The sequence below is a fragment of the Oncorhynchus nerka genome, linkage group LG28 (assembly GCF_034236695.1).
Source record: "Oncorhynchus nerka isolate Pitt River linkage group LG28, Oner_Uvic_2.0, whole genome shotgun sequence".
In the NCBI taxonomy this organism is placed as follows: Eukaryota; Metazoa; Chordata; class Actinopteri; order Salmoniformes; family Salmonidae; genus Oncorhynchus; species Oncorhynchus nerka.
The window spans coordinates 14,139,725-14,153,270 of NC_088423.1; the positions used below are offsets into that span (position 1 = coordinate 14,139,725).

A 13,546-nucleotide genomic window follows, 5' to 3' on the forward strand; every position below is an offset into this window, starting at 1 on the left:
AGAGTGAAACACCTGTCAGTTAGTCAGAGTGAAACACCTGTCAGTTAGTCAGAGTGAAACACCTGTCAGTTAGTCAGAGTGAAACGCCTATCAGTTAGTCAGAGTGAAACACCGTTAGTCAGAGTGAAACACCTGTCAGTTAGTCAGAGTGAAACGCCTGTCAGTTAGTCAGAGTGAAACGCCTATCAGTTAGTCAGAGTGAAACGCCTATCAGTTAGTCAGAGTGAAACGCCTGTCAGTTAGTCAGAGTGAAACACCTGTCAGTTAGTCAGAGTGAAACACCTATCAGTTAGTCAGAGTGAAACACCTGTCAGTTAGTCAGAGTGAAACACCTGTCAGTTAGTCAGAGTGATACGCCTATCAGTTAGTCAGAGTGAAACACCGTTAGTCAGAGTGAAACACCTGTCAGTTAGTCAGAGTGAAACGCCTGTCAGTTAGTCAGAGTGAAACGCCTATCAGTTAGTCAGAGTGAAACGCCTATCAGTTAGTCAGAGTGAAACGCCTGTCAGTTAGTCAGAGTGAAACACCTGTCAGTTAGTCAGAGTGAAACACCTGTCAGTTAGTCAGAGTGAAACACCTGTCAGTTAGTCAGAGTGAAACACCTGTCAGTTAGTCAGAGTGAAACACCTGTCAGTTAGTCAGAGTGAAACACCTATCAGTTAGTCAGAGTGAAACACCTGTCAGTTAGTCAGAGTGAAACGCCTATCAGTTAGTCAGAGTGAAACACCTATCAGTTAGTCAGAGTCAAACACCTGTCAGTTAGTCAGAGTGAAACACCTGTCAGTTAGTCAGAGTGAAACACCTGTCAGTTAGTCAGAGTGAAACGCCTATCAGTTAGTCAGAGTGAAACACCTATCAGTTAGTCAGAGTGAAACACCTATCAGTTAGTCAGAGTGAAACGCCTATCAGTTAGTCAGAGTGAAACGCCTATCAGTTAGTCAGAGTGAAACACCTGTCAGTTAGTCAGAGTGAAACACCTGTCAGTTAGTCAGAGTGAAACACCTGTCAGTTAGTCAGAGTGAAACACCTGTCAGTTAGTCAGAGTGAAACACCGTTAGTCAGAGTGAAACACCGTTAGTCAGAGTGAAACACCTGTCAGTTAGTCAGAGTGAAACACCTGTCAGTTAGTCAGAGTGAAACGCCTATCAGTTAGTCAGAGTGAAACACCTATCAGTTAGTCAGAGTGAAACACCTGTCAGTTAGTCAGAGTGAAACACCTGTCAGTTAGTCAGAGTGAAACACCTGTCAGTTAGTCAGAGTGAAACACCTGTCAGTTAGTCAGAGTGAAACACCTGTCAGTTAGTCAGAGTGAAACGCCTATCAGTTAGTCAGAGTGAAACACCTGTCAGTTAGTCAGAGTGAAACACCTGTCAGTTAGTCAGAGTGAAACACCTGTCAGTTAGTCCGAGTGAAACGCCTATCAGTTGGTCAGAGTGAAACGCCTATCAGTTAGTCAGAGTGAAACACCTGTCAGTTAGTCAGAGTGAAACACCTGTCAGTTAGTCAGAGTGAAACACCTATCAGTTAGTCAGAGTGAAACACCTATCAGTTAGTCAGAGTGAAACGCCTATCAGTTAGTCAGAGTGAAACACCTGTCAGTTGGTCAGAGTGAAACACCTATCAGTTAGTCAGAGTGAAACACTTGTCAGTTAGTCAGAGTGAAACGCCTATCAGTTAGTCAGAGTGAAACACCTGTCAGTTAGTCAGAGTGAAACGCCTATCAGTTAGTCAGAGTGAAACACCTGTCATTTAGTCAGAGAGTGAAAATATACCATGACACATAGAGAAAGCTACAAAGCAAAATATCTATCAATGTTGGACTTGACTTAAACCCTTTTGCTCTTTGGGGAGCATAGGTAATTCAATGGTATCAATGTTAGATGGAGAGTGAAAGTCTCAGAACTCTCTCACACTGATGACCATGATTAACTCTACCCTGAGGCTCGGTCTAACCTCCACCTTAAAAACAAACCCGTCAATTAACCAACAAGGGAATTATACCTCCTCCCTAAGACAGTCTGTCCCTCTTTCCCCTTTTTGGTGCTACACTTTACCACTGATAACACTGTTCTGCCTACCTGCCACTGAACCTAACAAATTACACAGCCCCAGCCTCTCTTGCTCAGCTAATTTCCGCTGGAACTGACAACGCTGGCTCAGAGCAATACCCTGCACCTGGCAAGGCTGTGCTCTGCTCTGCTGTGAGACATCACTAACGAGGCTCTGTGTCTTTTTTTAGGAACTTTTTATTGGGAGACGTTAATTTCATTCCAGGCACTTTTATCTGTCGCACAGGGACCACATTAGAAATGATTCATGCTCAGAGGGAGAGAGAGAGTGTCACGGTCGTCCTCCTCTTCATCTGAAGAGGAGAGGCGAGAAGGATCGGAGGACCAATATGCAGCGTGATATGTGTTCATGTTGAAAGTTTAATTAAAGAAAGAACTGAACACTGAAACACTATACAAAACAGTAAACAAAATAACAACCGTGACGCTAATGTGAGCTGCGCTGAAACAAGCCATCAACCTAGACAATCACCCACAAACAAACAGTGCAACCCAGGCTACCTAAGTATGATTCTCAATCAGAGACAACTAATGACACCTGCCTCTGATTGAGAACCATACTAGGCCGAAACATAGAAATACCCCAAAACATAGAAAAACAACCATAGACTGCCCACCCAACTCACGCCCTGACCATACTAAATAAATACAAAACAAAGGAAATAAAGGTCAGAACGTGACTGAGAGAGAGGGGGAGTGGATATGCTGAGGTTCTAAAGACAAACTTTCTAAAGTTCATGCCACAGTATGGAGGAGGAGAAGTGTCATTTAAAAAGATGGTTTTCTATTCAGCAAATTCTTGTGTGGGTGTTGATGTCTGTCAAGACCAAGATCATACTCTGACTCCATATGTTATAAGTCCCCATTCAGACCTAGCTGGGCTTTTGTGCTGAGCGAAATTAACTGTACAAAAAGGAATTAACTGTCATGATCGTCGTATGAAGGCGACCAAGGCGCAGCGTGGTATGCGTACATTCTCTTTATTAAAAGAATGAACACCGAACAAACTAACAAAATAACAACCGAAACGTGACGCTATACAATATAGATACAGGCAACTACACATAGACAAGATCCCACACCAGAAAGTGGGAAAAAGGACTGCCTAAATATGATCCCCAATCAGCGACAACGATAAACAGCTGTCTCTGATTGGGAACCACATCAGGCCAACATAGACATACAAAACCCCTAGACATACAAAACCCCTAGACATACAAAAAATCCTAGACATACAAAAACCTAGAGTACGCACCCTAGTCACACCCTGACCTAACCAAAATATATAGAAAACAGAGATATCTAAGGTCAGGGCGTGACATTCACCTTCAGGTTTTTATGTCCACGCATTTCATTTCCTGACAACAACAAAAACATGGTTGAACATTGACTTACCTTGAGGACGTCTGATTTGGTGCTGAGGGCATCAGAGTGCTGAACAGCCTCAGTCAGGGCCTGAACGTCGCTGTGTGGATGTGGCTGAGCGGTGTGTATTGTTGAGCCCAGCCTAAGAAGCAGAAGCCCTAGCAGGAAGCCAAAGGCCATGCCCAGAGCCAGGCCTGACATGTAGGGGCCCATGGGGAGAATGAAGTAGGCGTATGACAACACAGCCACACAGAACAACCCCATGCGTGGTGGAGGTGGTAGAGAGGTGGGTTGACTGACCACACCATGGGGTCCTGAGGAGATCAGAGAACCAGGCAATCTCCGCAGAAGACTGTGATGATGTCTCTCAACGGCCACAACCTGCATGACTTCATCGTTGGTGCAGATCTCCAGTTCCTCTGTCTTGTCATTTAGTTTGCTATCGTGGTGATTGTGGACAGAACATGGTCTAATGGGCAGACCCTTCCTGGGATGTCTGGCACAAGGCCAGTCAAACACTGGCGGAGAGCCACCGTCCGCTCTCTTGGTACTCCGCAGAGGAGACTCTGTGTTACCCACCTCTATGCTGTCCATCCTCCCCACACAGACCCCTCTGGAGCTGAGGGAGTCGGCTGAGGGAGTCCCTGTAGCTCTCTGGTGCTTGGGGCTGCCTGCTGCTGCATTCTCCTTCTCATCCCCCATGATCTTACTAAACATACTGATAGGCTTACTGAACATAGGCTCCTGCATGGCCTCAGAGAGCTTCCGCTTCGTGTCCTCCAGCTCCATCTTGAAGAAGCCCGTCTTGGTGCCCTCGGACGGGGATAGAGTGACTGGCGAGGGTGGGGCGGTACGGGAATCTCCGTTACTCCTTCCCTTAGGTTGAGTTAGGTTTTTCCACTGGAGGTTGAGGCGGGAGTCAGACTTGGACTGGGACACCTCTGGCTCTGAGCGGGAGATCTCAGTAGAGATGGATTTGACCAGGCTGAGGAAGGGCCGGGGTCTAAGGGATGAGCCCTGAGGGAGCTCTAGCTCCGTGGACAGGGATTTCACCAGGCTGACCAGGGGCTGGTGGGTGGGGGTGACTGGGCTGGGGGAGAGGAAGCTAGGGGCTAAGATGGAGGAGTCCACCAGGGACCCAGGGGAAGAGGGGGAGAGGGGTATGTGGAAGGCTGGGCAGTACAGGAAGTGTTGGTTCTCCTCTGTGGAGTTCTGTCTCTCCTTGGAGAGGGAGATGTAAGGGGTCTGGTCGACATAGTCGGGTTCCAGGGGGAAGATGAGCTTGTTGTCATCCAGACTGTCCCAGTCACCCTCTGTGCCTGTTAGCTGGATCACGATCCCTCTCCTGAGCCCACCATGGTGGGCCCTGACTGGGGGAGCAGGAGATGGACAGCGGGCCGGGCTCTGGGGGTCATGGGGTGGCCTTACACCTCCCATTCCACCTCCTCCATCTGCTCCTTCTCTTCCACTCGCCTCATTTTCTCCTATCTCTGCCATTTCTTATCTTTACATTGGAGACCAAGGCGCCTAGGAGTTAGCATAAGAAATAAGAACCCAGTCAGCTACTGTTCATTATTAAGACCCAGGAGAGAGGGAGAGAAAAAAGAGAGAGGGCTTCTTTTGACATGTTTATGCATCATTTTAATCATCAAAATGTTCCTTTTAATGAGAGGAAGTGTGAACATAGCTTGGCAGGAGAGGGGAAATTACTTACATTTAAATCTCTGTATTGACGTCTGCCTACGTCTGAATCAGGACCTGATAACAACATTTCCCTCTCCCCCTGCTGTGGTTTCACATTTGTGTGTGTGTGTGTGTGTGTGTGTGTGTGTGTGTGTGTGTGTGTGTGTGTGTGTGTGTGTGTGTGTGTGTGTGTGTGTGTGTGTGTGTGTGTGTGTGTGTGTGTGTGTGTGTGTGTTGGAAAGTAGGGCCTATCCAGAAATAGATGAGAGTTTCCTCCCCATATGTTGTTTAAAATAGGGAAGAACACAGTGCTTCAATCCAATTCTGTACTTTGTTAGGGAAGAAGTGCTGATTAAAAGGTAAGATTACACTCATTCACAAGGCTACACTAATATAATAATTATTAATGCATATTAACTTACAGAGACAATACACGTTTTATAAGCCTTCACATGTAAACAGTGTTTGTAGAGGTATTGGTCTTTCACACAATACTGTAAGCCTAAATGGAAAGGAAAGGGGATACCCAGTCAGTTGCACAACTGAAATGTGTGTTCCGCATTTAACCCAACTCGGGGGGATGCATTAATCGACATCAATGGTGTCTGGGGAGCAGTTGTTGTTGGGGGTTAACTGCCTTGCTCAAGGGCAGAACGGGACATTTTTCCACCATGAAGATTCAGACCAGCAACCTTTCAATTACTGGCCCAATACTCTTGACCGCTAGGCTACCTGCCGCCACGTATGCACTTCTGCTCTACCAAGCGTATGATTGGTGGTCTCTTATACACACCCCCCTGCATTGTTGCCATGCAACTAAATTAATTTGAGATTCTCCAAAACTCAATCTAAGCTCAATCAAGAAGACGTATCTCTCATACTCATCCATCACAGATGTCAGTTTAACGTCTAGTTTTGATTTACATTTGGTTGAGTTCTCAACTAACGTGAATTCAACAACAAATGTCACCATGTCATTGGATTTAGGTTAAAAGTTGGGTGAAAAAAATATGAAATTCCCTTACGTTTACGACATTTTGCGAATCCAATCAGTTTCCAGGTTGATTCAAAGTCATCACATAGATTTTTGGGGGGTTGAAATTATGTGGAAACAATGTTGATTCAACCAGTTTTTGCCCAGTGGGATCAGTCTGTCTTACTCTCAGCACTGTCGTCTTCGCACAGAGAAGCCCGTCAACATGATGTGATTGGTTCTTGCTTTAGCAGCTTAAAGAGCAGCTTATGTAACACTAAGATGAATGGTAACGGTAGTCAGACATGCTTTCACTCACCTCCTTCTGGCAGCCAGACAGACATTTTGACAGCCTGTATGTTTACATCTATTCTGTTCCCACGGTACTAGAGTGCTGAGTGGAAAAGAGCTAACGGAAAGCTGAGAATGTAGGGACTGTGAGTGTGGAAGATGATGATGATGACCCAATGAGATCCCAGTTCCTCCACCAGTCTATCTGGGGATTTGTCCGAAATGGCACACTTTTCCCTACATAGCGCACTACTGTTCGTAGTTTTAGTGCACTATATAGGACTTCCAGCCAGGACAATGGCAACAATAGAGACAAAACAAGATAAACAGAAAGCAAACATTTTACTTCATCATTATCAGCTACATATGTGAATCGTAATAATCTAGCTAGCCAGCTAGTTAAACAGGCAAAATGACCTAAAATGAAGGTTATGCAAGGTAGACAAACATTTTTTGTGGGTGTCTATCAGTTCTTCATGGCTAGCTTGCTATCCAGTTAGCCCTGTTGACTTACTATGGACTTGGGACTTACCCATTCACTGAACCGTCTTCCAGCCAGGACAATAGCAATAGAGACAAAATAAGATATACACAAAGCAACAGTTTTGCTTTATAACTATCAGCTAGCTATATGTGAATAGTAATAATGTAGCTAACCAGATAGTTTAACAGGCAAAAATGACCTAAAACTAATATTATGCAAGACAGATGTAAATTATTCTGTCGTAGCTAGCCAGTTAGCCCTATTGATTTAATATGGGCTTGCTATCTACGGTACATTGGCAGGTAAACATGCCAAAATGATATACACACACTCTCATTCAAATACACACATACACAGACACACACACATGTAAATAGTGCCAGACATGCACTTAAACATATACAGTTGGCCTTGCTGTTATGATTTGAGTTGGTTTTTGCATTGTTGTTTTCTGTTTTCTGTTTTTCTTTTTCTCTTTAGTTAATTTTCTTGGTTATTGGTGCATTGGGGGGTTCTTGGGGGTGGGGAATGGAATGAATTAAATTTCTTTTTTAATTTATTTTCTTGGGGGGGGGCTGTGGGAGGGGTCTCAGATGGTTGAGAGGCAGCTATTGGGGAACTGTGGGGGGATCTTGGAGGGTTCAGATCCCCGTTTTTGGCCTTGTGGGAGATCTGTCGACATGCCCTTGAGCAGGGCTTTGACCCTGGATGCTTCGGTGTGTCACTCTCTGAATGGGAGTCTGTTGGATGACTGGTATGATGTAGTTGTTGAGCAGGGCTTTGACCCTGGATGCTTCGGTGTGTCACTCTCTGAATGGGAGTCTGTTGGATGACTGGTATGATGTAGTTGTTGAGCAGGGCTTTGACCCTGGATGCTTCGGTGTGTCTCTCTGAATGGGAGTCTGTTGGATGACTGGTAGGGTGTAGTTGTTGAGCAGGGCTTTGACCCTGGATGCTTCGGTGTGTCGCTCTCTGAATGGGAGTCTGTTGGATGACTGGTATGATGTAGTTGTTGAGCAGGGCTTTGACCCTGGATGCTTCGGTGTGTCTCTCTGAATGGGAGTCTGTTGGATGACTGGTAGGGTGTAGTTGTTGAGCAGGGCTTGACCCTGGATGCTTCCGTGTGTCTCTCTGAATGGGAGTCTGTTGGATGACTGGTAGGGTGTAGTTGTTGAGCAGGGCTTGACCCTGGATGCTTCGGTGTGTCTCTCTGAATGGGAGTCTGTTGGATGACTGGTAGGGTGTAGTTGTTGAGCAGGGCTTGACCCTGGATGCTTCGGTGTGTCTCTCTGAATGGGAGTCTGTTGGATGACTGGTATGATGTAGTTGTTGAGCAGGGCTTGACCCTGGATGCTTCTGTGTGTCTCTCTGAATGGGAGTCTGTTGGATGACTGGTATGATGTAGTTGTTGAGCAGGGCTTGATCCTGGATGCTTCGGTGTGTCTCTCTGAATGGGAGTCTGTTGGATGACTGGTATGATGTAGTTGTTGAGCAGGGCTTGACCCTGGATGCTTCGGTGTGTCTCTCTGAATGGGAGTCTGTTGGATGACTGGTAGGGTGTACTTGTTGAGCAGGGCTTTGACCCTGGATGCTTCGGTGTGTCTCTCTGAATGGGAGTCTGTTGGATGACTGGTATGATGTAGTTGTTGAGCAGGGCTTGACCCTGGATGCTTTGGTGTGTCTCTCTGAATGGGAGTCTGTTGGATGACTGGTATGATGTAGTTGTTGAGCAGGGCTTGACCCTGGATGCTTCGGTGTGTCTCTCTGAATGGGAGTCTGTTGGATGACTGGTATGATGTAGTTGTTGAGCAGGGCTTGACCCTGGATGCTTCGGTGTGTCTCTCTGAATGGGAGTCTGTTGGATGACTGGTATGATGTAGTTGTTGAGCAGGGCTTGACCCTGGATGCTTCGGTGTGTCTCTCTGAATGGGAGTCTGTTGGATGACTGGTATGATGTAGTTGTTGAGCAGGGCTTGACCCTGGATGCTTAGTGTGTCTCTCTGAATGGGAGTCTGTTGGATGACTGGTATGATGTAGTTGTTGAGCAGGGCTTGACCCTGGATGATTCGGTGTGTCTCTCTGAATGGGAGTCTGTTGGATGACTGGTATGATGTAGTTGTTGAGCAGGGCTTGACCCTGGATGCTTCGTTGTGTGTCTCTCTGAATGGGAGTCTGTTGGATGACTGGTATGATGTAGTTGTTGAGCAGGGCTTGACCCTGGGATGCTTCTGTTGGATGGTGTGTCTCTCTGAATGGGAGTCTGTTGGATGACTGGTATGATGTAGTTGTTGAGCAGGGCTTGACCCTGGATGCTTCGGTGTGTCTCTCTGAATGGGAGTCTGTTGGATGACTGGTATGATGTAGTTGTTGAGCAGGGCTTGACCCTGGATGCTTCGGTGTGTCTCTCTGAATGGGAGTCTGTTGGATGACTGGTATGATGTAGTTGTTGAGCAGGGCTTGACCCTGGATGCTTGGTGTGTCTCTCTGAATGGGAGTCTGTTGGATGACTGGTAGGGTGTAGTTGTTGAGCAGGGCTTTGACCCTGGATGCTTCGGTGTGTCTCTCTGAATGGGAGTCTGTTGGATGACTGGTATGATGTAGTTGTTGAGCAGGGCTTGACCCTGGATGCTTCGGTGTGTCTCTCTGAATGGGAGTCTGTTGGATGACTGGTATGATGTAGTTGTTGAGCAGGGCTTGACCCTGGATGCTTAGTGTGTCTCTCTGAATGGGAGTCTGTTGGATGACTGGTATGATGTAGTTGTTGAGCAGGGCTTGACCCTGGATGCTTAGTGTGTCTCTCTGAATGGGAGTCTGTTGGATGACTGGTATGATGTAGTTGTTGAGCAGGGCTTGACCCTGGATGCTTGTTGGTGTGTCTCTCTGAATGGGAGTCTGTTGGATGACTGGTATGATGTAGTTGTTGAGCAGGGCATTGACCCTGGATGCTTCGGTGTGTCTCTCTGAATGGGAGTCTGTTGGATGACTGGTATGATGTAGTTGTTGAGCAGGGCTTGACCCTGGATGCTTCGGTGTGTCTCTCTGAATGGGAGTCTGTTGGATGACTGGTATGATGTAGTTGTTGAGCAGGGCTTAACCCTGGATGCTTCGGTGTGTCTCTCTGAATGGGAGTCTGTTGGATGACTGGTATGATGTAGTTGTTGAGCAGGGCTTGACCCTGGATGCTTCGGTGTGTCTCTCTGAATGGGAGTCTGTTGGATGACTGGTATGATGTAGTTGTTGAGCAGGGCTTAACCCTGGATGCTTGGTGTGTCTCTCTGAATGGGAGTCTGTTGGATGACTGGTATGATGTAGTTGTTGAGCAGGGCTTGACCCTGGATGCTTCTGTGTGTCTCTCTGAATGGGAGTCTGTTGGATGACTGGTATGATGTAGTTGTTGAGCAGGGCTTGACCCTGGATGCTTTGGTGTGTCTCTCTGAATGGGAGTCTGTTGGATGACTGGTATGATGTAGTTGTTGAGCAGGGCTTGACCCTGGATGCTTCGGTGTGTCTCTCTGAATGGGAGTCTGTTGGATGACTGGTATGATGTAGTTGTTGAGCAGGGCTTGACCCTGGATGCTTCGGTGTGTCTCTCTGAATGGGAGTCTGCTGGATGACTGGTATGATGTAGTTGTTGAGCAGGGCTTGACCCTGGATGCTTGGTGTGTCTCTCTGAATGGGAGTCTGTTGGATGACTGGTATGATGTAGTTGTTGAGCAGGGCTTGACCCTGGATGCTTCGGTGTGTCTCTCTGAATGGGAGTCTGTTGGATGACTGGTAGGGTGTAGTTGTTGAGCAGGGCTTTGACCCTGGATGCTTCGGTGTGTCTCTCTGAATGGGAGTCTGTTGGATGACTGGTATGATGTAGTTGTTGAGCAGGGCATTGAACCTGGATGCTTCGGTGTGTCTCTCTGAATGGGAGTCTGTTGGATGACTGGTATGATGTAGTTGTTGAGCAGGGCTTGACCCTGGAGTCTTCTGTGTGTCTCTCTGAATGGGAGTCTGTTGGATGACTGGTATGATGTAGTTGTTGAGCAGGGCTTGACCCTGGATGCTTCGGTGTGTCTCTCTGAATGGGAGTCTGTTGGATGACTGGTATGATGTAGTTGTTGAGCAGGGCTTGACCCTGGATGCTTTGTGTGTCTCTCTGAATGGGAGTCTGTTGGATGACTGGTAGGGTGTAGTTGTTGAGCAGGGCTTTGACCCTGGATGCTTGGTGTGTCTCTCTGAATGGGAGTCTGTTGGATGACTGGTATGATGTAGTTGTTGAGCAGGGCTTGACCCTGGATGCTTCGGTGTGTCTCTCTGAATGGGAGTCTGTTGGATGACTGGTATGATGTAGTTGTTGAGCAGGGCTTGACCCTGGATGCTTGGTGTGTCTCTCTGAATGGGAGTCTGTTGGATGACTGGTATGATGTAGTTGTTGAGCAGGGCTTGACCCTGGATGCTTCGGTGTGTCTCTCTGAATGGGAGTCTGTTGGATGACTGGTATGATGTAGTTGTTGAGCAGGGCTTGACCCTGGATGCTTCGGTGTGTCTCTCTGAATGGGAGTCTGTTGGATGACTGGTATGATGTAGTTGTTGAGCAGGGCTTGACCCTGGATGCTTGGTGTGTCTCTCTGAATGGGAGTCTGTTGGATGACTGGTATGATGTAGTTGTTGAGCAGGGCTTGACCCTGGATGCTTGGTGTGTCTCTCTGAATGGGAGTCTGTTGGATGACTGGTATGATGTAGTTGTTGAGCAGGGCTTGACCCTGGATGCTTGTTGGTGTGTCTCTCTGAATGGGAGTCTGTTGGATGACTGGTATGATGTAGTTGTTGAGCAGGGCTTGACCCTGGATGCTTGGTGTGTCTCTCTGAATGGGAGTCTGTTGGATGACTGGTATGATGTAGTTGTTGAGCAGGGCTTGACCCTGGATGTTGTGTGTCTCTCTGAATGGGAGTCTGTTGGATGACTGGTATGATGTAGTTGTTGAGCAGGGCTTTGACCCTGGATGCTTGGTGTGTCTCTCTGAATGGAGTCTGTTGGATGACTGGTATGATGTAGTTGTTGAGCAGGGCTTGACCCTGGATGCTTTGGTGTGTCTCTCTGAATGGGAGTCTGTTGGATGACTGGTATGATGTAGTTGTTGAGCAGGGCTTGACCCTGGATGCTTGGTGTGTCTCTCTGAATGGGAGTCTGTTGGATGACTGGTATGATGTAGTTGTTGAGCAGGGCTTGACCCTGGATGCTTCGGTGTGTCTCTCTGAATGGGAGTCTGTTGGATGACTGGTATGATGTAGTTGTTGAGCAGGGCTTGACCCTGATGCTCGGTGTGTCTCTCTGAATGGGAGTCTGTTGGATGACTGGTATGATGTAGTTGTTGAGCAGGGCTTGACCCTGGATGCTTCGGTGTGTCTCTCTGAATGGGAGTCTGTTGGATGACTGGTATGATGTAGTTGTTGAGCAGGGCTTGACCCTGGATGCTTCGGTGTGTCTCTCTGAATGGGAGTCTGTTGGATGACTGGTATGATGTAGTTGTTGAGCAGGGCTTAACCCTGGATGCTGTGTGTCTCTCTGAATGGGAGTCTGTTGGATGACTGGTATGATGTAGTTGTTGAGCAGGGCTTGACCCTGGATGCTTCGGTGTGTCTCTCTGAATGGGAGTCTGTTGGATGACTGGTATGATGTAGTTGTTGAGCAGGGCATTGACCCTGGATGCTTTGTGTGTCTCTCTGAATGGGAGTCTGTTGGATGACTGGTATGATGTAGTTGTTGAGCAGGGCTTGACCCTGATGCTTCTGTGTGTCTCTCTGAATGGGAGTCTGTTGGATGACTGGTATGATGTAGTTGTTGAGCAGGGCTTGACCCTGGATGCTTGTTGTGTGTCTCTCTGAATGGGAGTCTGTTGGATGACTGGTATGATGTAGTTGTTGAGCAGGGCTTGACCCTGGATGCTTGTAGTGTGTGTCTCTCTGAATGGGAGTCTGTTGGATGACTGGTATGATGTAGTTGTTGAGCAGGGCTTGACCCTGGATGCTTCGGTGTGTCTCTCTGAATGGGAGTCTGTTGGATGACTGGTATGATGTAGTTGTTGAGCAGGGCTTGACCCTGGATGCTTCGGTGTGTCTCTCTGAATGGGAGTCTGTTGGATGACTGGTATGATGTAGTTGTTGAGCAGGGCTTGACCCTGGATGCTTGGTGTGTCTCTCTGAATGGGAGTCTGTTGGATGACTGGTATGATGTAGTTGTTGAGCAGGGCTTGACCCTGGATGCTTCGGTGTGTCTCTCTGAATGGGAGTCTGTTGGATGACTGGTATGATGTAGTTGTTAGATGACTGGTATGATGTAGTTGGTGGATGACTGGTATGATGTAGTTGTTGGATGACTGGTATGATGTAGTTGTTGGATGACTGGTATGATGTAGTTGTTAGATGACTGGTATGATGTAGTTGTTGGATGACTGGTATGATGTAGTTGTTGGATGACTGGTATGATGTAGTTGTTAGATGACTGGTATGATGTAGTTGTTGGATGACTGGTATGATGTAGTTGTTGGATGACTGGTATGATGTAGTTGTTAGATGACTGGTATGATGTAGTTGTTGGATGACTGGTATGATGTAGTTGTTGGATGACTGGTATGATGTAGTTGTTAGATGACTGGTATGATGTAGTTGTTGGATGACTGGTATGATGTAGTT

At 47.1% G+C, this 13,546-nt stretch overlaps 1 pseudogene; it reads right to left on the reverse strand.

Moving 5' to 3' along the window:
- The window catches only part of LOC115113822 (testis-expressed protein 2-like), a 63,095-nt pseudogene that overhangs the window by 32,066 nt on the left and 17,483 nt on the right, over positions 1 to 13,546 (reverse strand).